Source organism: Callorhinus ursinus, unplaced genomic scaffold, assembly GCF_003265705.2.
Source record: "Callorhinus ursinus isolate GAN/ISIS: 27379988/994484 unplaced genomic scaffold, GSC_fseal_2.0 scaffold2, whole genome shotgun sequence".
Taxonomy (NCBI): Eukaryota; Metazoa; Chordata; class Mammalia; order Carnivora; family Otariidae; genus Callorhinus; species Callorhinus ursinus.
This window is the reverse complement of record NW_027397064.1, coordinates 74,433,599-74,458,179: the sequence shown is the minus strand read 5'-3', so window position 1 is coordinate 74,458,179 and position 24,581 is coordinate 74,433,599.

The window sequence follows — 24,581 nt, the reverse complement described above, 5'->3', positions numbered from 1 at the left end:
CCTACTCTGACCACTTACATGCTCTCTTTCAAATTCAGTTTAGCTTCTTCTTTCCAACAATTCTTTTGCTTCCATTGAAACATCCAATCCTTTGACCCAACCTATTCTTCACTGTCATCTGCCTTATCTTATTCTCAGTTTTCTCTTTACTCATGTTGGCCTCCATGATTAATCACTTTAATCACTCCCTTGTAGAGGCCCTTGACTTCTTTGCCTTCCTCTAGTGCTTTTAAAACTTGCCTGGCAAAGTGTCAAACCTGATTAAGCTTGTCATTCTGCTTACTCTGTGCATACACCTGAGTATCTGCACATGCCTGAAGAAACAACAGAACCATGCTGACTGTTTTGCACGTTAAATTTATGGTCCCTAACCTTCAGTGGGCACTCAGGAGTGCTAAGCAGTCTTATATTTCCGTAGTAAAGTTACTTGCCTACTCATCAGAAAGACTTTCATATTTCCCTTCTTTCAGGTATCTTACACCCTCTCGCTTTCTTCACTGGCAGTCAGTAAAAGCTATTCTTGCTTCACTGATAACCTGGAAGTCACTAGGAGAGAATACTCTTGTCTTTTTATTTTCTTTTAAAGATTTTATTTATTTGAGAGAGAGAGCGAGAGAGCACAAGCAAGGGGAGCAGCAGAGGGAGAGTGAGAAGCAGGCTCTCCGCTGAGCCAGGGTGTCCAATGCAGGGCTCGATCCCAGGACCCTGAGATCATTACCTGAGCCAAAGGCAGATGCTTAACCAACTGAACCACCCAGGTGCCTCTACTCTTGTCTTTTTACGATCAGATCTTTCAATGTCCATTTACAGGCACCCATTGCTCATGGAACCAGTTATGGTTTGTTGGCAAACAGCAAAATGCACTACTGAAACCGGTTTTAAAATAGGGTTTTAAATACCACATTAAGGAAAACCAGAGATATGTGGTTTCAGGGATAATTAATTCCACAGTTCAAAAATATTAGAGCTCTAGGTTGCTTCTCTATGATCCTCTTGATTGTAAGATAGCTGTCATACACCCAAATATAGATAGCAGGAGTTTCCCTTTCAATGTCTCTTCTTTTTAATCAAGGAGGAAAAAAGTTCCCCACAGTTTTCAGTAAACTCTCTCTGGTATCTCTTTGAGTATATTGGATCATATACCTACCCCTAAACCAATTGTTACCGAAAAGGAAATACGATTGGTTAGTCCACTGAAGTGGTTCCATTGATCCTGGGCCTACCCTAGCATAATTTGAATTATGTGAGAAACGATGAAGGAGGAAATAGCAGTTTTGGAGACAACCAGCATTATGTATTGCTCCTTTGTATTTTTCTTTCACCACTGTTACAATGGATGGCCTGTCTCTATACCTGTTAAAGATCAACCCCTCCATTTATGCACAGGATCCCATTTCCTCTTGCTTCCTCAGGGATGTTATATGTCAAATAACTTCTATTTCCTTTGCATCAACATCTTTTCTCTTTGTAATAAATTATTCCCATTAACACACAAATGTGCTATAGTATTTCTTAGCTGAAAAATTTCTCTTTTTGATCTGAAGACCCCTCTCCAATTACATCAGAGCAACGAGAATTATTTAAAGTGTTGTGTATAACAGTCTTCAGTTTTTCTTTATTCTCTCTAGTTCGATTCAATTATTGGTAATCTTTTTATTTAATTTAATTTATTTATTTGACAGAGAGAGAGAGAGCAAGAGAGGGGACACAAGCAGGGGGAGTGGGAGAGGGAGAAGCAGGCTTCCCGCGGAGCAGGGAGCCCGATGTGGGGCTCGATCCCAGGACCCTGAGATCATGACCTGAGCCAAAGGCAGACGCTTGATGACTGAACCACCCAGGCGCCCCCAATTATTGGTAATCTATGTTGCATTTTAAGACATTTTACCTAATTAAAGTTATTATAATTATTGTAGTTTACCCTCACCACAAGTGCTCTGAATGTGTTTCCTTATGTTCCATTGACTCTCTTTTTTTTGCTTATATCACAGTCATTTTACAGTTGCAGCCATTTCAATTAATGCCAAGTAGAACAAGGAGGGCTAGGGGGTGAGAATTGAAGAATAAGAAGGAGATAATAAGGCTGTGGGAAAGATCAGCAGAATGATTGGAAAAGCATGGAAATAGATGGAGTCAAGGGAAGACATTCTTATATGAGGGTTGTCATGGCCAATGTCTTTAGAGAGTGCTGATCCTTTATTACATCAAGGCAGAATACAATTTACATCTTTGTGAAACTCAATTTGTCTAGTAAAATGTTTTGCTTATAAATAGGTACAAAATAGTTATTTGTGAATTTTAATTTTTCACTCTGCAGAGTATTTTCAGAAAGACTAACCAAGCATCACATGTAATTTGTATAACCACTTAGTGAATTAAGTTAAAGAAGAATTAATTATCTTCTCCCTTCTTTGGAGCCATTTAACCTCTCTGAACCCTAACTTCATTATCAGTAAAATGGGTATAAAGGCGTTGTTAATAAGGCTTTAGTGAGGATTGAATTAACTCAGCACCCAGCACACAGCAAGCATATTTGTGTGACCTGTTAATATTATTAACATTATTATTTTAAAGATAGGGAAGCTGAGGTTCATAAAGGTTAGAATTACCTAACCGGAGAGTGCTGAGTTCTTGACCTAGTCCTTTCATTTCAGTTCAATGATCTTTCTACTTTATCATCTTGTTGGATTCAGTGGATGATTTAGACATAAATTTGATTCCAGACAAACTTTTATTTCCTTTGGGAGACTGATATTTGTCTTCTTTCCTGACAATGAGAATTAAAAAACTGATTAGCTTTACCCCTGTTCACTGGCTGCTGAGAAGCTGAATCAAATTTAAAGTGTAATCATAGCAATTATCTGCCTTTATTGCCTTTATCTTCATTGCTTTTATCCTTGTCTTATTTGTATTCTGCTTTTTCCTGGTAATTACTTTTTACATATATTTTCTTATTAGCTGTTCTTCTGAATTTCTTAGAAGAATTACTCACCATTGTTGAACAAATAAATCTCTGCAACTTCCATTGTTGGAAGTTGCAACATAGAGTTGCCCATGTGAGAAGTAGATAAATTGCAAGCCAAAGCCCACAGTTTGGAGCTTCCACCCTTGTGGCTCTTTATTTAGGGCTCATAATTGAAACCACTATTTGTTTTCTCTGCCTGTGATGTCTTAATATATGCAGGCCGGTTCTTCCAATTGTCAGTTACACAAACCTCTTTTTGTTTCTCAGGCTCAGCTGCTCTGGGGAACAACAGTCTTTCTTTTGAAGTGCTCACACCAGGGTTCTTCAGAATTAACACATTTGCCACAGAGCCTCTACATATTTTCCATCTCTATCTCTTTTTAAGTTGAGATATAATATGCATACAGTAAAGTGTGTAAAGTACATTACTCTTAATTATGCAGTTTAACAATTATTCGTACATTTTTACATTATTTTAACCACCACCCAGATCAAGGTATAGAGCATTTCTAGTATTCTATAATATTCCTTTGTGCCCCATCTTGTCTATACCAACACCTCCGAGAGGTAACCACTCTTCTGGCTTCTAGCATCTTCAACTAGTTTCACCTGTTCTTGAACTTTCTCTAAGTGAAATTATACAGCATGAACTCTTTTGTGTGTCTGACTGGTTTTGTTTTTTGTTTGTTTGTATTTTACTTGATATATCTTTGAGATTTATCCATATCTTCTCTTGTGCCTGTCTTTGGTTGTTGTTTGTTTGCTGTACCTGTAAATGAGTGTATTTTGCTAATACAATAGATTATTCTTTTTTATTGTTATGTCATATCCCATTGTATGAATATACCTCAGTGTATATATCCACTCTCCTTTTGATGGGCATTTGAGTTGTATCTAGTGTGGAACTACCATGAGTAAAGCCACTTTGAACATTCTATATTGAGTGTAAATCCATCTAGGTATTTATGTGATGCAAAAGAGGCAAAATTATAGAAACATAAGATATTTTAGTTTCCTTCACTGCTGAGTTTTTCTTGCAAATCTCCTCAATTTTTTGTAAAAATATGATAAAGATGGAAGTCTTGCAAAGAAGGAAAAATGAAACTAAAAGTCCCAAAATACCAGTTAGAAGGATAGGATAGGAATTTCTCACTTGCTGTTAAAAATGTTCCTCTATACCATTTCTTTATAATCACAAAGCAAAAATTTTAGTTTTCTTTACACACCATTCTTACCCTATTTACTTCTCACCCACAACAGGAAAGGCTTGTTTCTCTGTGGCCATCCCCTACAGATTATTTTCCTTCCCAGTCCTAATTTATATTCCTTTCCCTTTAATACTGTGCTCTTATTTCTTTGCTTATCTGAGGTAGAGGCAAAGAAAACCCAGTGCTTTTTCTACTCTGATATTATCTGGAACACACTGGCAATTTCTCTCTATATTTATATACTGCCTTCCCTGTGCACACAAAGTATTCCCTTTCTTATCTTATATAAATGGTAATATCTTATAAGAATATTGACTTGAAAAATCCTCCAGGTTTTCTTCATCCTTATACAATTTCTGAACCATTTTACATACAGACATACAATTTTTGTGTTATCTTATTCACCAATATTGTTGATAGATGGAAATATATTAAAAATTTCAGAATGGTTTTCTCCCTTTATCTCATCTTTTTTCTCTTTATCTGTATGCTTCATTTCTTATCAACTTTTTACAGAGATCTGATTTCTTATTGGGTTCATCATTGCATTATCATTTCTTAGTTTAGAGCCTATATATGAGTTTTGAACTCTTATCTATTTTTTTTCAGGGATTCAGAATATAAGTATACACTTCTGTATTACAGATGAGTGGGATAATATTACTGAAGTAGAGGTAGGAAGGTGTGGACAAGTGGAGCACGCAGCTGACTTCTGCCTCTGTTTTTACATGGCTTTCTTCAGGCCACACACACACACACCACACCACACCCCACCCCACCCCGCACCACACCACACCACACCACACCACACCACACCACACCACACACCACACCACACTACACACACACCACACCACACACCACACCACACACACACCACACCACACACACACCACACACACACCACACCACACACCACACCACACCACACACACACCACACCACACACCACACCACACCACACCACACACCACACCACACACCACACACACACACACACACACACACACCACAACACACCACACCACACCACACCACACCACACCACACCACACACACACCACACCACACCACACCAAAGGGAAAAAAGGAGGGGGCAGAGAGAGAAAGAGAGAAGGTGCGGAGGAAGAGAGGAATATTTTTTCCTCTTATAAGGCCACTAATCTCATCGTTAAGGCCCCACCCTCATAACCAAACCTAACCTTAATTACCTCTCAAAAGACATCTCCAAATACCATCACATTAAGGGTTAGGGCTTCAACATATGAATTTTGGGGGACACAAACTGTCAGTCTGTAATATCCTCATTACAGTTTATAGGGGAAAACACACTTCACCTCATTTCCCCCCTAAAAGCAAAGGAAGTTCCTATAATATTTATATATCAGAAAGAACCTCAAAGGTCATCTAGTTCAACCTTACCTATTCTGTGCATAGGATATCTTGAGTATCACCAGTGACTGCAAATCTCATCTGATACAAAACATTTGCTGATCTTAAACACCTAGTGTTTCAGGTATCCATAGATGTAGTACAAATAATCCCTCAATTTGAGGGCTTTTAACAACAGTAATTTGTCATTTCTCATAATTCTGTAGGTTAGGGATTTGGGCAAGAATCAGAAGGGCTGTTCCTCTAATCTACATATTGTCAATGGGATCAGTCAGTCAATTGCATTCATCTGGCCTCTGGGCTGGGCCTAAAGATTCAAGAAGGTTTTCTACCTGGCACTTTGGTGCTTACCCCGCATCAACTCTCTCTTTCTTGTGGTGGCTCATCCTTCAGGCTCTACATGGCCTTCTCTCCAGCAGGCTGATCTGTAACTCCTTATAGCACGACAGCTGCCTTTCAAGAGGGAAGACAGAAGCTGCCAGGCATCTTAGAGTCTGGGCTCAGAATCGACACATCAGTGCTTCCACATTTTATTTATTAAAAGAAGTCACAAGTCTAGATTCAAGGGATGGGGTAGGAGGAAACAAATAGATTCCATATCTCAACTAGAGAAGCCACAAAGTCTCATTGCAAAAGTTGTAGGACTAGAGATACTGCAGCCACGTTTGAAATCTCTTTACCGTACCCAAAATGTAATAAAATCAGCTAGGACCACTTCTCCTTTACTCTCTGCCAGTCAATATTCCTGGTTGTTTTCATTCCCATGTTCTCTCCAGCCAGTTTCAAAGACCTTCTGGCTCAAGCTTTATGAACTCTAATCTTGATCCCTAATTCTGGCCCAACTGAATTAAAAAGAAAAATCAGTAGACTTTTTTTTTTAAAGCAGTTTTAGGTTCTTCTTCTTTTTTTTTTTAAAGATTTTATTTATTTATTTGACAGAGAAAGACAATGCGAGAGAGAACACAAGCAGGGGGCCTGGGAGAGGGAGAAGCGGGCTCCCTGGGCTCGATCCCAGGACCCTGGGATCATGACCTGAGCCAAAGGTAGACGCTTAACGACTGAGCCACCCAGGCGCCCCAAGCAGTGTTAGGTTCTTAATAAAATTGAGTGGAAGGTACAGTGATTTCCCATATACTTCCTGCTCTCATCCATGCATACCTTTCCCTATTACCAACATCCTCCACTAGAGTGCTACCTTTGTTATAATTGATGAATCTGCCTTGAAACATCATTATTTGGACCCAAAGTCCATAGATAACATGAGGGCTCACTCCTTATGTGCTACTTTCTCTGTTAGGACAAATAAATACAAGGTATATCTTCCATTATTGTATCAAATGACCCAAATGAATTTCTTAAATACATTTTTTCATTCTTTTCATTGTCTGAGGTAGGAAATTCTATGTCATAAAAGGCGATAGAGAGGAGGGTGCCTCATATCATGTTAAGACACCTCTACTTAGCAGAAAGAATCTCCACAGAGTGAATTAAAATCCAACTCCCTGTAAATATTAATTGTTCTTATTTCTATAAATGCACCCTCTTTAAGTACTAAAGACAGCTACCATGCTCCCACATACCTAATGTTTACGATACACACCCCCTCTTCTGTCATTGTTTCCAAATCTTTCACTAGCCTGACAGTTCTCTTACATATAGGCTACATTTGGCTGATAGATCTCTTAATGGGAATATAGCTCATTTGGAGAGTCTGAGCAGTACAAAATAGATAGTGTCATTTATATCCTAGTTCTGGACACTATAAATCTGTTGATACAGTTGTCTTATACTGGGCTTGTGGCCAAACAAAATTAGGTTTTGTATACACTTTCTCTTCAGTCATCTTTGCCTCATCCTAGAGTTAGTACACTCTTCTGGCTGTGTATAAACCTGGTGTGTATACACTTAGGGAAAGTGTCTCGGGACATTTGGGGAAACCATTGGCAATGTACAGTCATCTCATTCTATTCAGGTAGAGCCCAACAACCAAATTAAGGGATAGATACATCTTCAAATAAAGCTTCCAGATGAGAAAATCACAATTTTTAATACCTCTGAGATTTACTCCTTCACTCATTATTCTCCAAAAATCCTGAATGCTTTTAGATAAAAGCTATAAGCAGGGTATGCAGATCTGGTCAAGTAAGGTAAAGAAACTCTGCATGTCTTGGGGTGCCTGGGTGGCTCAGTCATTAAACATCTGCCTGGGTGTCTCAGGTCATGATCCCAGGATTCTGGAATAGAGCCCTGCCCTGCATCAGGCTCTCTGCTCCGCGGGAAGCCTGCTTCTCCCTCTCCCACTCCCCCTGCTTGTGTTCCCTCTCTCGCTGTCTCTCTCTCTGTCAAAAAAATAAATAAAATCTTAAAAAAAAAACCTCTGTATGTTTTAAATTAAGAATGTTTTCATTCTTGGTATTTTTTCTAAACATAATGGAGCATTTAGAAAAATGTCTTCAAATAGTTGCTTGTCATAAAATCCTGAGGCGAGATTTTGTTATAGGTCTCAACTCCTATTATTGTATTCCATTAAAATGTGCTGAAGGCTTATTCTTTTGTATTAAGAAAATATTTCACACCTGAGATTCTTTATTCTAATACCCACCCAAGTTTTTAATCCTGCACACTAGAATACATTTATTTATTCGGTTAAAATGTCAATTTCTTCTTTCTATAAAATGACTATCCATGACAACTCATCTATTTTCTTCATTCACTCATTCAGCAAATGTGCTAGATGGAAGGCATATACCAGTGAGCCAGGCAGGCAAGTTCCATGCTTCTGTATAATTTACATTCTTATGGAGGAAAATAAATAAGTGAATGAATAAATATGTGCTATAATTTCATATATATTTTCTATAAAGAAATGAAATAGAATTAGAATGAAAAAATTCAAAGCAAGGAATGAAGGGAGGGAAGTCTACTTCATAGGCAGTTGGGGAAGGGCTCTCTGAATCTGATGTGGTGTTTGGACAGAGACATGACTCCTGGGAAGGAGCCAATCTGAGATGTAGGCCTGAAGATGGGTCAAATTTTGCAAGTTCTAGAAGCAGTAATAAAGTCATAGTAAGCGAAAGGGGGGTGATAGAACCTGAGGTAGAAGTCATGAGGAAGGGCAGCTCATGAAGTGATTGGCATGCCATGCCACACTGTTTGGGTTTTAGTTTTAAATACAATGAGAACTGTAGCAGACACTGCTGGAGTCACACATAGAAATATTTCTCTGATCCATTTATCAGCCTACTTAGAAGGATGCAAGTTTTGAGTGGGATCTATAGCTAGAGACAATTTTGTGGCAAGTTCAGATTGTGGTGCAAGCAGTCTTGTTGCTTGGTCCATGAGATCTGGAAAATACCAGAGTTCTAGAAGTATCTGTGGTAAATAATGGCAATATGTTGAGTCTCAGGCAAGCCCCAGTAGAAGATTCTCCAAGAAGACTCTTTGGGTTCTGGAGCAAGGTCATATATTTTACAGAAGATAAATCTTCACTGTTCAAAGAACATTTCCTGCTGTGGTATTAGGCCCTGGTAGAGAGAGTGCCTTGATAACAGAACATCAAATGTCTATGCAACTGGAGTTTCCATGGTAAACTAGTTGTTGTCATCCAACAAGTTATAAGATCTGGCAGGAACAGCAACAATCCACTATATAAGACACATGCTGCATTTGGGATCAGTTCTAAGCAGATGGCTCAGAGCTCTGTGGCATCTGTTGTGCCAATGACTCTCCCTCAGTGTAATTACATTTGGGTTTCATGGGATGTTTATTGGTACTATATGATGGAGGAGGAAAAACCTGGCCAGATTCCAAGGTGTACTGACCCACACAAAAATTGTACCTGAATGTTCATAGAACCGTTATTCATTGTAGCCAAAAAGAGGAAACAATCCAAAGATCAGCAACTGATGAATAGAAAAAAATGTGGTATATCCATAAATGGAATATTATTAAATCTTAAAAAGAAACTAAGTACTGATACAAGCTACAACATAGATAAACCTTAAAAACTTTATGCTAAGTGAAAGAAGTCAGCCACAAAAACCATGTATTTTATGATTCTATTTATATGAAATGTTCAGGGTCGGCAAATCTATAGAGACAGAAAGCATATTAATGACTGCCTAGGGCTGGAGGAGCTGGGAGTTTTGGGGATGATGGATAAGGGCTTTCTTTTTGGGGTAATGAAAATGTTCGAAAATGGATTGTGATGATAAATGCACAGCTTTGAGAATATACTAAAAGCCATTGCATTGTGCACTTTAAATGGGTGAATTGTATGGTGTATGCTTTATATCTCAAAAAAAAGAGGCTGTTTTGAAAAAAAGATAGATTGGCTTATAATGATGCTGAAAGCTTAAAATAGATTACCTATATACTGTAGCTCCAGGTAGTGATGGTCCTGAAAGACAGTGGTAAGGGGGACACCCTCTCAGTTGGCAGAACATTGAGCAGGATACCTAGTTTTCAATTTAGAAGGAAAAGAGAAGTGGTTAAAATTAAGGATATACACAGATTCCTAACCCGTTGAAAATAGTTTGGTTGAATGATCAGGAACCCAGAAGGGGAAAACCTCAAAGATCTGGTCATACGAGGTCTGGGAAAGAAGTATATGGATGGGTCTATGGGAGTGAGCACAAAATTTGTAGGTCTCTTTGTCTCACATTAATGGCTACCAGGAAAATCCAACATACTGAGTAGCTGGTGGTAAGGTATTCATCCCCTGAGGTCAGCCAGCTTCTACCCTGAATCACTCCATTGCTTGCCTAATGGGTGTAAAATGGAGAGGCCCTGGGAACAAAGATGGAGCGTATGCATGTGTCCAAGCCTGATCTGGCTACTGTTGCTGCTGAACATATAACCAGCCTCAGAGAAAAACTCTGAGACCTCATTCTTCCAGATTAACAAGAAATTGGCACAAACTGTTTATATTAGACCACATCTACCCATGGTGGGCCATCAATTCATCATTATTTGGATGGATACATATTATAAGTATGGGTTTACCTTTCATGCCAGCAGTGACTTTGCTAGCACTATTACTCAAGAGTTCACAAAGTGTTTGATTTATCAAGATGAGAATCCAGCATAATACATTCAAGGAATCCACCTTTTTTTTTTTTTGAAGGAGGTGTGACAATAGGCATATTGCCATAGTACCCACTGCCCCCGCCTTATACCATATCATGTAGAAGCTGGTAGATTGATAGTGCATTGGAATAAAATTCTAAGATGGAGCTGCAAGATTCCAAGCCCTTGGTATATATATACCTTCTCCCAGTTATGCAACCAAACACTAATCTAGGTTTTGCTGTAAAGGGATTTTGTATATGTAATTAATATCCCAAATCAGTTGATCTTAAGATAGGGTGATTATCTGAGTGGAGCTAATCACATGAGCCTTATAGGCAGACAGTTTTCTCTAGCTGGTGGCAGAAGGGGAAGTCTGAGATGCAAAGTACCAGAATGATTTGATGTACTGCTCCTGCCACTTGGCAAGGAATGTGAACTTTGTTGACAAGCTGAATGTGGCACCCAGATAATATTCAGCAAGGAAACAGGGATTTTAGTCCTGAAACCACAAGGAACTAAATTCTGCCAATAACCTGAATGTGCTTGGCAGTGGATTTTTTCCCCCAGAGCCTCCAGATAAGAACTCAGCCCAGCCAACACTTTGCTTTCAGTCCTGTGATACCCTGAACCCAGCCAAGCTGTGCTGATCTTCTAATCTACAGAACCATGAGCTAGTGAATGGGAATTGTTTGCAGCCACTAAGTTTGTGGTAACTTGTTACACAGTTATAGAAAACTAATATAGATGGCTTATGAAAAATATATCTAGAATGCCATCCTTATGGAGTTTGGGCATTCTCTTTCAAGTTGCAGTATATATTTTGAAACAAAGGCTATTACATGGTGTTATATCCCAACAAGTAGAATAATTGGGTCTGGGAAAAGAGGTAGAAGTAGGAATGAACTATCTCCTTTGTCACTTTGTACTTTTTTCAATTCCACAACTTTAGGTTGTTTTGGGTCAGAGTTCTTGGTTCCAGGTGTGGGATGATGGGGACTTCCACCAGAAGACACAAATCAGGTTCCACTAAACCTAAATTCTGGTGGCTACCTGGTAATTTATAGATGCCTCATACCAGTAGACTTGCTGATAAAGGAATTACTTTACTAGCAAGAAGAATTGAGTCTGATTTTCATGAAGAGATAGGGCTGCTGTTATATAATGGAGGCAGATGTGGTTATGCCTGAAACTCAGGGGATTCACTCAGTCTTATTTCTTTTATGCCCAGTAATTGTCATGATTTGGCGGTTGCAACAGCTCTAGCCTAATAGTAACCAGAGGTTCAGGCCCCTAAGAATAGACAGTAATGATGACCCAGTAAACTATTCACCCAGTGTTTCTTAAAGAGTGTGGGGGGTAGTCCCCCCAACTCCTGCTCCAGGAATATTTGGCACTATCTGGAGACATTTTTGTGATCACAACTTTGGAAAAGTTATGCTACTGGCATTAGTCAGTTGAGGCTTGGGCTTAATATCCTATAATGCACAAGACATCCCTCATAGCAAAGAACTATCTGTCCCAAAATATTAATAGTGCTTGAGGCAGAAGGTATGTGACTTAGACCAACAGAATTCTGACCAAGGTTAAAGGGAATATAGAAGCAGTGATAGAGGAAGAAAATGATAATATATCAGTTTTAGCCCTGGGATCAATTATAGGAATGGACTGCTACGGTTACATGTCCATATGTATGTAAAGAATACAACAAGCCATTTTCTTGAGATTGAGTAAGAGATGAATGAATCAGAGTGATACAAAAGTTGTACTCTCCCTTAGCTCTCAGTGTCCCATATTTAATCTCTTGGCAATAACATATCTAGGCACTTACAGTCAGCCCTGACTTCCAATCACCAGTGTCTATGGCTCTTTGCCCGAGTGCTAATTCACTCACTCTCTGTCCATTGTAGCCTGCTACACCTGAAAGAAGAGCAAACCAGAAATGCTGGAGAATTAATGCCTACAGTCCCCATCTACTACCCCTCAAAGGAACAGCCTCAAAAAATGAGTAAGAAGAACTGGATTCTTTGGCCATCCAGTGGGATAACTTGAAGGACATGTTCTACTTTGGCTTTTGGAATTGCCTGTGGGATTCATCCCCACTTGCTTATAGTGGTAGCTTGCTTGGTAATGCACTGTTTATGACTTCCTCCCTTTTCTGTCTTATATCCCCAATCTCCTACTGGTATTTTTGGAGATTACCTGTCACATAAACTCTTTGTATTTCAATCCTTATCTGCTTCTGGTGAAGGAAGGTCTGCTTCTGGGGAAACCCAAATTAAGAACCCAATTTTTTAAAAGATTTATTTATTTGAGAGAGAGAGACAGGTGAGAGAGTGAGACAGAGTGCGTATGAGTGGGAGGAGGGGCACAGGGAGAGGGAGAGAGAGAATCTCAAACAGACTTCCCGCTGAGCATGGATCATGATGTGGGGCTTGATCTCATGACCCTGAGATCATGACCTGAGCCAAAATCAAGAGTCAGACGCTCAACCGACTGAGCCACCCAGGCACTTAAATTGCCATTATAGCTATTTTTGTGACAAATGGGCAGCTGGGAGGGTGAGCCATAGTGTAAGCAGGGAAACTAGACAGGATTGGTATTTCAGTGTCCAAGAGATATGCTGGGGGTTTGTACCCGGTAGCATTGGATTAGGTTAGAAATGGATGGATTAAAGATAGAGCTGGAGATAGAAAAAAATGCAAAATTTTGGCATGAATAATTAGATGTATTCTTGAAAAAAATGAGGAAAAGGAAGCTGATGATGCAGGGGTGCTGAGCAGATAGGACAGGGCAGGAGGAATAAAAATGTCTTTTTTGCACATGTTCACTTGGTGAACTCTCTTGGACTTCTAAGGTTAGATGCTGAGTAGCCAATTAACATTTTAAATCACCATCATTCTACCACCTCAATTCATTTATATCTATAAATATACTTGGGGAAAATGGACATCAGTTGCACCATTTACTATGCAGTTCGTTATCTCTCAGTCCAGTCCCACTCTTCTCTACTTGGCCTTGGGATGCTGGAGCCAAGGTTCTGCAAGCCACATCGCCTCTTAGCCAGCAGCTCTGCGGCAGGATCTGCCAGTAGGGAGAGCTGGAGGGAGGCTGCAAGACTCTTAAGGAGAGGGTCAAGGACCTTGCTCCTTCTCATCTGCTTCATGCAGGCTCCAGATAGACTTTTGTTCCTGTCAGCATCTCCCTAGCAACACCTGTCCCCTGGAGCACTAGTAATTCCTTCTTGTCGCTGTGATGGTATCCACTTGGCAGAATCCCCTACCCTCACAGAATCAGCTTCTTTCTATCCCCTCAGAGAGTCTAGCACCAACCGCCAATGCCCCTTCCTCAGAAGTCCGAGTTTCATCTTTGTGAAATCCTCTCCTCAAACTTCACAGTATTAATAAATCCGGCATCTTCCCTTTGTTTCTTCAGCCGCGGGGGTGGTAACTGCTTATGCAGTTGCTATCTCTGTGATTCTGTAGAGTTCTCTTTTTACCTTTTCTGTCACCTGGTTAAGAACTTTCTACCTTCCTATTCTAATTGGATTTTTTTTTTTAAATGACTGGACTCTAACTGTAAACTGGAACATAGTATTTTTCACCTGTATGAGTCAGAGTTCTCCAGAGAAACAGAATCAATAGGATGTGTATTTATATATTATTATATATGATTATGAGGTAGGCAAATCCCAAGATCTGCAGGGTAAGTCTGAGCAAGATGAAAACCCTGGAGACATGATGGTTTAGTTCCAAAGTCCAGAGGCCTGAAAACCGGGAGAGCCAATGGTGTAGCTCCTGTCTGAAGGCTGAGAGGCTGGAGACCAGAAAGAGCCATTGTTTTAATTCAAGTCTATCAGGAAGAATTCTCTCTTACTTGGGAGATTTATTATCAGACTTTTTGTTCTATTCAGCCCTTCAACTGATTGGATGAGTCCCATCTACATTAAGGAGGTGATCTGCTTCACTCAGTCTATTTTAAAGTTAATCTCATCCAAAAACAATCTCACAAAAACACACAGAACAGTGTTTGGCCAACTATCTGGGCACCCCATGGCTCAGTCAAGTTGACCACACAAAAATAACCATCATATCTCCATTTATTCTTCTTTTAAGTTTTTTTAAAGAAGAATTTTATAGTTCTATTTTTATGTTGTATTATACATTTCTAGTTAATTATGCAATATTTTATACTTTGCTGTTTGTATGCAGGGGGTAACTTTCCAATACGCTATCTACCTGATTATTGCTGAAATAAAGGGAAAGTTTTTATTTCCATTTTCATTTTAAGTAATTATTTTTTCCTGAGGTTAAGGAAAGAAGAGAATTATATATTTGGGGGGATAATCATTGGAGGTATTTCTAACAGAATATATATTAAAAGCCTATGCTAGCATAAATTGAACCTACCTATTCCATCAGTGCTAGAACAACCTAACTATCTAGGCTAATGTCTGTATCATAATATGTATTCACCGGGAGAAATTGAGAAAGGCATAGTGGAGACCATTGAGACAAGAAATATCACAGAAGACATTACTAAAAAAGGCAATAATTTCTAAAGGAAATACTATTTATAGTGAATTAAAAATGTTATTGGTGATGTGATCTGTGAAGGTATAAAAGGAAATTTCATTTTTTTCAGTGTGAGAGTCTTGATACGTCAATTTTGCCATGATCAAAACAAGTTTAAAAAAACAAATGCTGTTGTTAATGGGATTTAAGTTGTTCAGAGAATGAGGTATGTAGCTGTTATTTTGATTCAAATGCTTATGCCGGGACTATGATTAGCAGAAAATAAAAGTTGGGGGTTTCAGTTAAAGAAAGGCAGAGTTGATTGTTTGCTAACAGATTTCAGTGTGAATCAGTGTTATTGATGATATTGTGTTGTAGTCCTTCATTTCCACCAAGGTCAAAATAAGGGAGTTAAATTGAGCTCAAGAAGAATTTATATTAGGCAGAGGAGAACTTGCATTATAAGGGCAACTTTGTAATGTATTTTGGGAACCTACCTATGTCTTTCTTTAGAACAGGAATAGGCAAAATTTTTCTGTGAAGTGTCAGATAGTAAAAATCTTAGACTCTGTGGGCCAGAAAGTCTCTGTCACAGTTACTCAACTCTGACCAGGTAGTACGAAAGCAGCCTTGGACGGTAGTAAACAAATGGATGTATGCTCCAACAAAACTTTGTTTACAAAAGCGGACAGCAGGCCAGATTTGGGCCATGGAGTATAGTTTACCAACCCTGCTTTAGAAGATTAGGAGCAGAGACTGTAAAATCAATTTTCCAGGAAGAAACATTTTTGGGGAGTTTTGTTTAGCAGGTCTCAGAATATGAGCGCTCAGGGGCTCCGTGCCACCAACCTTTCTGTTCCATGTGATTCCCTTCTGAGGATCCTGGTGGGTAGCTACACCCTTTAGGCTTCAGAGTTATCACGCTGAGAAGTGTTGTATGATTTCTAAGCCATGTTACTGATATAAGTTGTTAAATCTTCTTCTGATGGAACTTTTTATTTTTTTAAACATATTCAAGTGTTTTCATTGTAATAAATTAAATAGGTTAACAAACTGGCCTGCCTAGGTGGCTATATTTTCTGTTTTAAAGCTGCCGTGACTCTTAGGATCAGCGGATTATGCTTTATGCTAGGGAAGCCCAATAGCAGGCTGGCCACTGTGCTAGAATGTACTTGGTGTGCCCAAATGAGATAGACCGGGAAAGGCAAACTGGAAAGCTCCCAGAGGTCAGGCAGATAATGTAAAAGACTGAAAGGGTCCAGTGACAAATACTGTCATTCATTTTCTGCTGCTTAGAGGCACTCCTCTAAAAAAGCCAGTGCATAAAGACTTAGATAAAAGTCAAAATTATCTCAGCTTAGTTTGGGACACAGTTGGGAGTGGTCGCAACCTGGACAGCATTAGCACTGTCTGGAAGACTAGAGCCAATCTGTTCAAGTAATTGTTACTGTGAAAAAAAAAAAAAAAAGCCTGGAATTGCGAGAGCCTCTATTTTTTTGTTTGTTTGTTTGTTTGTTTTGGTTTGGTTTGGTTTGGTTTTCTTTTGCAAGAGATGACAGACATTAATATATATTTTTTCTTTCAGTAAAAGTTTCCTAATTTTTAAATGTTCAGAGTTAATTCAATTATTTAAAGATCTGTGAGGGGGAAAACAATGTATGTGCTTGAAACCAAACAGATCTGAACGCTTCAAATGAACTTTGAGTCATAATTTACAACTTCTGTAGTAGAGAGCAGTTTTCTTTTTGAAGAGCTTAAATTTGAAAGATATAGAGGCATAAAATAGGCTTATAGAAGAGACATAATAGGTGGAAAGAAACTGACAGAAGATGAGACAGAGTTGGAGCTATGGCAAAATGAAGTCATCTATACCTAGAACATAGTCTGTGCCTAGTAAACATTTGCTTTTCAGATTGAATAAATTGACTAAACAAATCTTCAAGTTAAATATTTGAACTACCACAAAGTATAAGTAAGTAGAGTGAGTGAATTGGCAGTAAATCAGTTGAGAGAAGAGCAGAAAAGACATACAAAGAAAAGTAGAAACTCAAAAGAAGATCCTTTAGACCATGAGAGAGAAGGGGAAAGAATCTGGTCCCAGGAGTTGCCTCTTTTCATTCCAGTTCTAGACCTTTGTCACGGGTAAGCCTACAATAAATTCTCTTTATCCTTAGCTAACCTGAGTAGACTTCTTTTCTTGGTAATTAAAAGAATCCAAACCAACCATATAACTGTTGAATAATCTGATTTTTGCAGAATCAGTGAATACAGGGACATGATGATCCGTCTAACCTGTGACCCCAAGGAAACTCATATGCAAAATATATATAATTCCAAAATATAAGAATTGTTCATCATTCGGGGCAGCTGGGTGGCTCAGTCGGTTGAGTGTCTTGCCTTCAGCTCAGGTCATAATCTTTGGAGTCCAAGGATTGAGCCCCTAGTCGAGTTCGGCTCCCTGCTTAGTGGGGAATCTGCTTCTCCCTCTCCCTCTGCTCATCCCTTTGCTTGTGCTCTCGCTCGCTCACTCTTTCAAATAACTAAAATCTTAAAAAAAAAAAATTGTTCATCATTCAATGATGCACATTGTTGTCAGTTAATTTGAGACTATAAATTAGGTCATTACCTATCATTCAAAGGCTCTGATACAATCTTTGGTGCAAGTGATACTTTGAGCAATTGGAAAATAATTCAAAGAAAGAATGAAGTTCTAAAAAAGTTACACTTTAGTGAAAGGGGTTTGGATTGTATACTATATAAAATACTTTAAATATCATAGTTTCTGGTAAACTGGGATCTTGAGTTTTTTCCCATTTAAAATGATATTACAATTTTTACATTGAAATTTCATAAATTGGAATCTTGCTTTTCAAAATTCATAAATGCTTTGTTAAAGCCCAATGAGTCTATGCTTTGTAATATAAAAAAGTTAAGTTTATCCACCTATCACATATATTTACATCATTATTTTAGTGCTCTCATTGATGTCATATTACAATATTTTAAATATAAATCTCATGAAAACGATTTTAGATTTATGAAAACCAACCTATTAACTCTTAGTTTCTGATGGGTAATGAGGCCACTTGTTCTTTTTTTTTTAAAGATACTTTATTCATTTATTTGAGAGAGAGAGAGAGAGAGAGCATGAACAGTGGAGAGGAGCAGAGGGAGAAGGAGAAGCATACTCCCTGCTGAGCAGGGAGCCTGACACTGGGCTCAATCCCAGAACCCTGGGATCATGACCTGAGCTGAAGGTAGACGCTTAGCCCACTGAGCCACACAGGTGCCCAAGGCCACTTGTCCTGCACAGCTTGAGGTAGTTTGGCCACTCCAAGATTGATTATTAATCTGTGCTAAGTAACACATGTCCATTTTAGCCGTGCCTCTTTTTAGAGTAGTGAATTTAGCAAGAGCACTGAATTTGCCTTACTGTGCTGAATAAAATAAAACAATATGGATTGATTTTTTCCACTGATCCAGGGTTAAGATAAAATAATTTTAAAGATTTTAATCCTAGACTTTCTTTTCCAGTTGGCAAATTATCTAAAGATATCTGAAAACAACATGCTACGTTAACTATGGCTTCAACACCTGGAAGCAATAAAGGTGAAATAACACATGGAGATTTTTTGATGTGATAAGACAAGGAAAAATATTATAATTAATTGTCTAAACCATTTTGCAATATTTCTGAACTTGAAATCCATATATTACTCATAATTTGCAGCTTCATTAGGTACTGAATTTTCCTGACCTGTTTTGGAGTATACATATTTATTATTTTTTATCATTGATAAAATCAGACCCTAGAAAATCTGAGCCTATGCTAGACTGGCTCTCTTTTCTAAACCACTAAGGAGTTATTGTCATGAACTAAAAGACAACTTCAAAACAGGGAATAAACAAAATACAGTTTTAAATGTACTGGTAAATATACTGCCACAATCATGACAAACTAACACTATAACCAGCTAAATTGCCACCAGATGATGACAAAGTAATGGGGAGAACCTGACTTAAAACATTTCTTTTAAAAAGTGGTGGGAATTAAGAACAGGGGAAGGTGCTCCTGGTAGGTGATTATACTTATTTTCTCTACTTCCAATTAATGTTATTGGCACATAGTAGCTATCACTTGTTTATTTATTTTTTAAAGATTTATTTATTTATTTGAGAGAGAGTGTATGTGTGTGTGTGTGAGCAGGAGGGGCCAGAGGGAGAGGGTGAGAGAATATCAAGCAGACTCCCCACTGAGCACAGAACCCTATGCAGGGCTTGATCTCAGGAGCCTGAGATCAGGACCTGAGCCAAGACCAAGAGATGGAAGCTTAACCACCTGAGCAACCCAGCTGTCCCTCTATTACTTGCTTATTAACTTGCATTTTCCTATGTACATTTGCCCCAATGCATTGAGGAACTTTGATTACAAATAGAAAAATAAACACACAAATAAAACTAACAAATAATTTAATATAAATCCATTGGCAATAATATTTCTTTTTTTTTTAATTTTTTTATTGTTATGTTAATCACCATATATTACATCATTAGTTTTTGATGCAGTGTTCCATGATTCATTGTTTGTTCATAACACCCAGTGCTCCATGCAGAACGTGCCCTCCTCAATACCCATCACCAGGCTAACCCATCCCCCCACCCCCCTACCCTCTAGAACCCGCAGTTTGTTTTTCAGAGTCCATCATCTCTCATGGTTCGTCTGGCAATAATATTTCATTGAACTCTTCTGGATATATTATTTCTCTGAATTTTGGAAGTGTTTGGTGTTGTGTTATTATCCTAAAGTTCTTTTAAATGTAAATTTGCTTTTATGCTTAAAACTGCATTTTAAGAAACAAAAATAGGAATAAACATTATGCAAGATTATTCGCCTTAAGAACATATTTGCGAATTGGGTCATTCTATATAATCTGTGTGATAAATCAACAGCTTTCCAGGCAGCAATAATCTGATCACCATATTGTGAAGGAGAAAATGTTAACTAAGGAAACACAAAATTCTAAGTTCCCAGTTAGAGATATGGTTTCTGTGTGCATCAAGGTCCAAACAGGAAAAAAATAAAAATAAAAAAAGGATGGTGCATGCATGGGGTAATTTGAGGAATGCTTGCTTAATAAAGGGCAGAGGCACAGGTAAACCACAGGTATAGTGCAATACCCTGAGGCTTTGTAACAAGAGCTGTAACAGCTATGTGATGAAGACTGACTGGCAGAAAATATAACCTTATACAAGAAATAGGGTCAGCCCAGAATTACCCTGGGGGAGGGGGGGAGGGGGGGGCTATATACCCTGACCTCACTCTCCTGCTTCCCTTGTAATCTCTTGATAGTATTGCCCATTGGATGAAGTCAACCAGAAGCCTTCTTAAAAATAATAAAAATAATAATAATAATAATAAACATATATATACATACATATATATATATATATATATATATTTTTAGAGAGAGAGAGAGTGTGAGGGGAGTGGCAAAAGGAGAGGATGAGAGAGAATCCCAAGCAGGCTCCAGGCCCAGTGCAGAGCTCATCTCACCACCCTGAGATCGTGACCTGAGCCAAAATCAAGTCTGCTGCTCAACCGACTGAGCCACCCAGGTGTCCCTTAACCAGAGCACAGGATGCAGAAGGATGGAGAATGCGACTGAAAAGGTAAATAAAAGGTATTCAGTATAGATTCTAATCTTTGGTTTTCTCAAGACTTTTTGTGTGTAACCTTGGAAAGTTGCTTAACCTTTCTACATCTGATAATTCTTATCTTTTAAATAAGATCCCTTACAATTCTAAACTGGCCATGATTCTCTGAAAACAACTTCAGAATTGGAAAACAACTTAAATTGTCCCTAAATTTGCAGCGTTTTACACTACTTAATGGAACATATTTTAAAGTCTCATAACAATTTAAAGGTTTACTTTCAATTACTTCGAATTTTTATATGATTTTATGACCTTATTACTTACTCTTGGCAATTAACCTAACTTTTAAGTACAAAGGCTCTACAGTAAGAACTTTAGCTATTTAATATTTTCCTTCCTATGAAATAATTCTTTCGAATCTCTGCTATTTCTTTAAATATATATATAAGTATTTTTTAAAATATATAAGTATTTAAAAATATATAAGTATTTAATTTAAAATAATGTGTTCTTTTATAATATTAAAACCTAAAATTCCAGCATAATTCTAATTTATTTCTTGATACTTTTACTTAGCATGGGAAATTGTTTTCAAAAAATATGAATGAGTGAGTAATATTGATTGAGTCAAGAAGATTTTTAATTAGATATTTATGCATATTTCATTTAAACTTACACTCTCCTCATATTATATAAATATTAGGGACTGATTTTACAGAAGAGGAAACTGAGTAGAGATATTAAGTCCTAGGTCACATAGGTAATAAATGGTCAAGTTGGGATTTGAGCACATATCTATCTCATCCCAAAGCTGAGACATTTCCTGAAATATACAACATAGTATTTATATTCTCCCTCACTTCCTCTAATAATTTTTACTACACAGTATTTGCCTGTGTTTTGAGAAAATCACATGAGTGTCTGTGTTATGGTTAGATTTCAAGTTTGAAACAGAACATCTGTAAGTACAGAATTATAATGAGGTTCTTGTTTAGTAAGTGGTCTGTGTCTATAACAATGCATTTTTGAGATCTGGAAAGTTGAAGTTAACTCTCAAAACAAAGTACACAAAAGATGATGTTTACATTTATGATTTTCATTGTTGACATATTTCAGATTTAAAATTTAAGCTTGTTGATTCAAGGAAAGACAAATGAGGCAAGAATTGAAATCTTAGGGGCTGTGCTTTCCTATACAAAAGAAAATGCAGTGGGTTTGGAAAAAGAGAGTGGAGGTTTGGAGAGATTCTATTTCCAATAATGGTAAAATAGATTGCTGTGGCACAGCTTTGTCATTGAGAACAACCAGTAAAGTTGGGGGAGGGAGAGCCCCAAATCTGACCCACAACATCAGAGAACTAGCAAGGTGGCCAGGGTGAGAAGGAAAGGAAGTAAGTTGAAATAAGCCTGACATCCTTTATCCCTTTTCTTTTTAAAATTTTATGCCAATTGATGTCGTGCACAACTGAGGGGCCAAGAAGTTTAAAAAAAGCGGCACTTAACAGATAAAAAACTGAGCAGATTTTTGACAGTCTCAGAGGCTGGTGAGACAAATATTGGAAATCAAGTAGTATCAAAGAGCAGATGTCCTGGAAAATACTCAAGATGTACATTTTGGAACCTGGAACTATCACAACCTGAGAGGAAGGGTAAACTGAAAATATACCAGCTCTCACAAAGGACTGAAAAACAACTTCAAACCAGCTCAGTCCTAAACTGAGTGGCCATCTTTGTTACTCAGACTGCTTGCCATGAAGCAAAGATGTGTATTTTGTTTGTTTTGTTTTTCAGAAGAGATATTACATCAGCCAGAGCCTCAGCTAATCTTTCTTTCATTTTTTTAAATGATGAAAAATACAAATAATGAAAAATATAATGAAAAATAAAAATATCAAGAGTTCCAAAAAAAGGGCAAATAATGAAAAATAAAAATATCAAGAATTCCAAAAGAAGGGCAAATGACAAAAAATATATATATATAAAAAGAAAAACAGTCCACCAAGTAATCCAAATATTGGAGTAACATATTTCACAATGAATAGGGGGATCTATCAGGATAGATTATTTATTGCAATTATAAATTTTAATGCATCCAATACTGCCCTCCCCTCAAATTATATAGAAAAAATGGACAGATTTGAGCAAATACTCAAACATCATAAAAGATTTGAACACAAGTTTTTCAGTAACTCATACAAGCAGACAAAAAAAAATCAATAATACAGAAAATTTGAATATCATGGTAAACAAGTATATGTACCCTTAAACACATACACAACATGCATAATATTGTACTCAAAACTGAAAAAGAGTACATGTGGAATATATACCAAAATCTCAACAAATTCCAGAAGAATAAAATCATACAGAATATTTTCTCTGATCCTAGTGGAAATAAGCTAAAGATCAATAGCAAAGAAATAACATGAGAATTCTTAGGCATTTGGAAATATAAGCAAGATACTTCTAAATAATCCAAGGGTAAAGATGTAATTATAATGAAATTAGAAAATATTTTCAGCTATGTGGGAATGAAAATAAGATATATGTCAAATTCGTTTTATCCAGTTATAAGTTAGTACTTATAATAGAATGTATAGTATGTCTTAAGTTTGTTTCTCCCAGAAGCACTCCCTAAATCAAGGATTTATTGGGAAATGCTCCAGAGAAACTGATGAGGGAGTGGAGAAATCAGGTTGCTAAAATGTAAAAACCCAAGAACTGTGTGATTTCACCTAAAGACACATCCTGTCTGATCCTGTGGAAAGCTCCAGAGCTAAAAGTGTACCTCAGTGTGAGTCTTTTCTAGAAACAAGACAGCTAGCTTTTCAACCTCTGCATCAGTTTGTAACTGACTGTTGTCTGTTCCAGGAAGATGTAAATTCCTAGGCACTTCAAACTCTCCAAATAATCAAGGCTGCTCAAGAAATCCAAAGGTAATTCTCTGAGAAAGGTCTCAATTACAAGTCAGAAACTGGGTGATTCGCAGGCATGGTATAAGGTAGCTGAGGAAATCTACATGCCTTACACGGGAAATGTAACCTCCCAGGCATGTAGAAATCTCGGTATGGGTGAGGTAGTTTCAGTACCTGATGGTAATTCTCTGGAGAAGGTTGTAGCTACACACTAATAGCAACAACAACAACAATAAAACATAGAAATAGGGAGAAGAATGCACAGCACTGGGGGATAAAGAGGGTTTGAGCAAGGCTTCATGATGTCCATTAGATTGTTTTAGGCTGAAAATTAATATCTAAGATTCCATCTCAAGAAGTCAGAAAAGTAAAAGTATATTAAATACAAACAATGTAGAAATACAAAAATAATGAGAGTAGAAATTAATGACTAGAAGGCAAATAGAAAACAGAGAAAACCAACAAAGCCAAATGTTTCTTCTTAGAAAATACTAATGAAATTAATCTGGTAAAATTATCTATCAAAAGGGGGCGGAGCAAGATGGCGGAGGAGTAGGAGACCTGGATTTCCTCTCATTTCAGGAATTCAGCTGAATAGGGATCAAACCTTTCCTATTGAGAATGAGATCGAAGAAGAGAGTAGCAACAACTCTCTGAGCAGAAAAGCGACCACTTACTGGAAGGTAGGACGTGCAGAGAAGTAAATCCGAGGCGATATTCGGGAGGATAGAGGGCGGGGGAGGGGGCCTCTGTTGGCCGCTTCTGGCAAGTGATAGAGCCGCAGAGCACAAAATCGGAACTTTTATTTATTTATTTATTTATTTATTTATTTATTTATTTATTTATTATTTTTTTCTTTATTTGAGAGA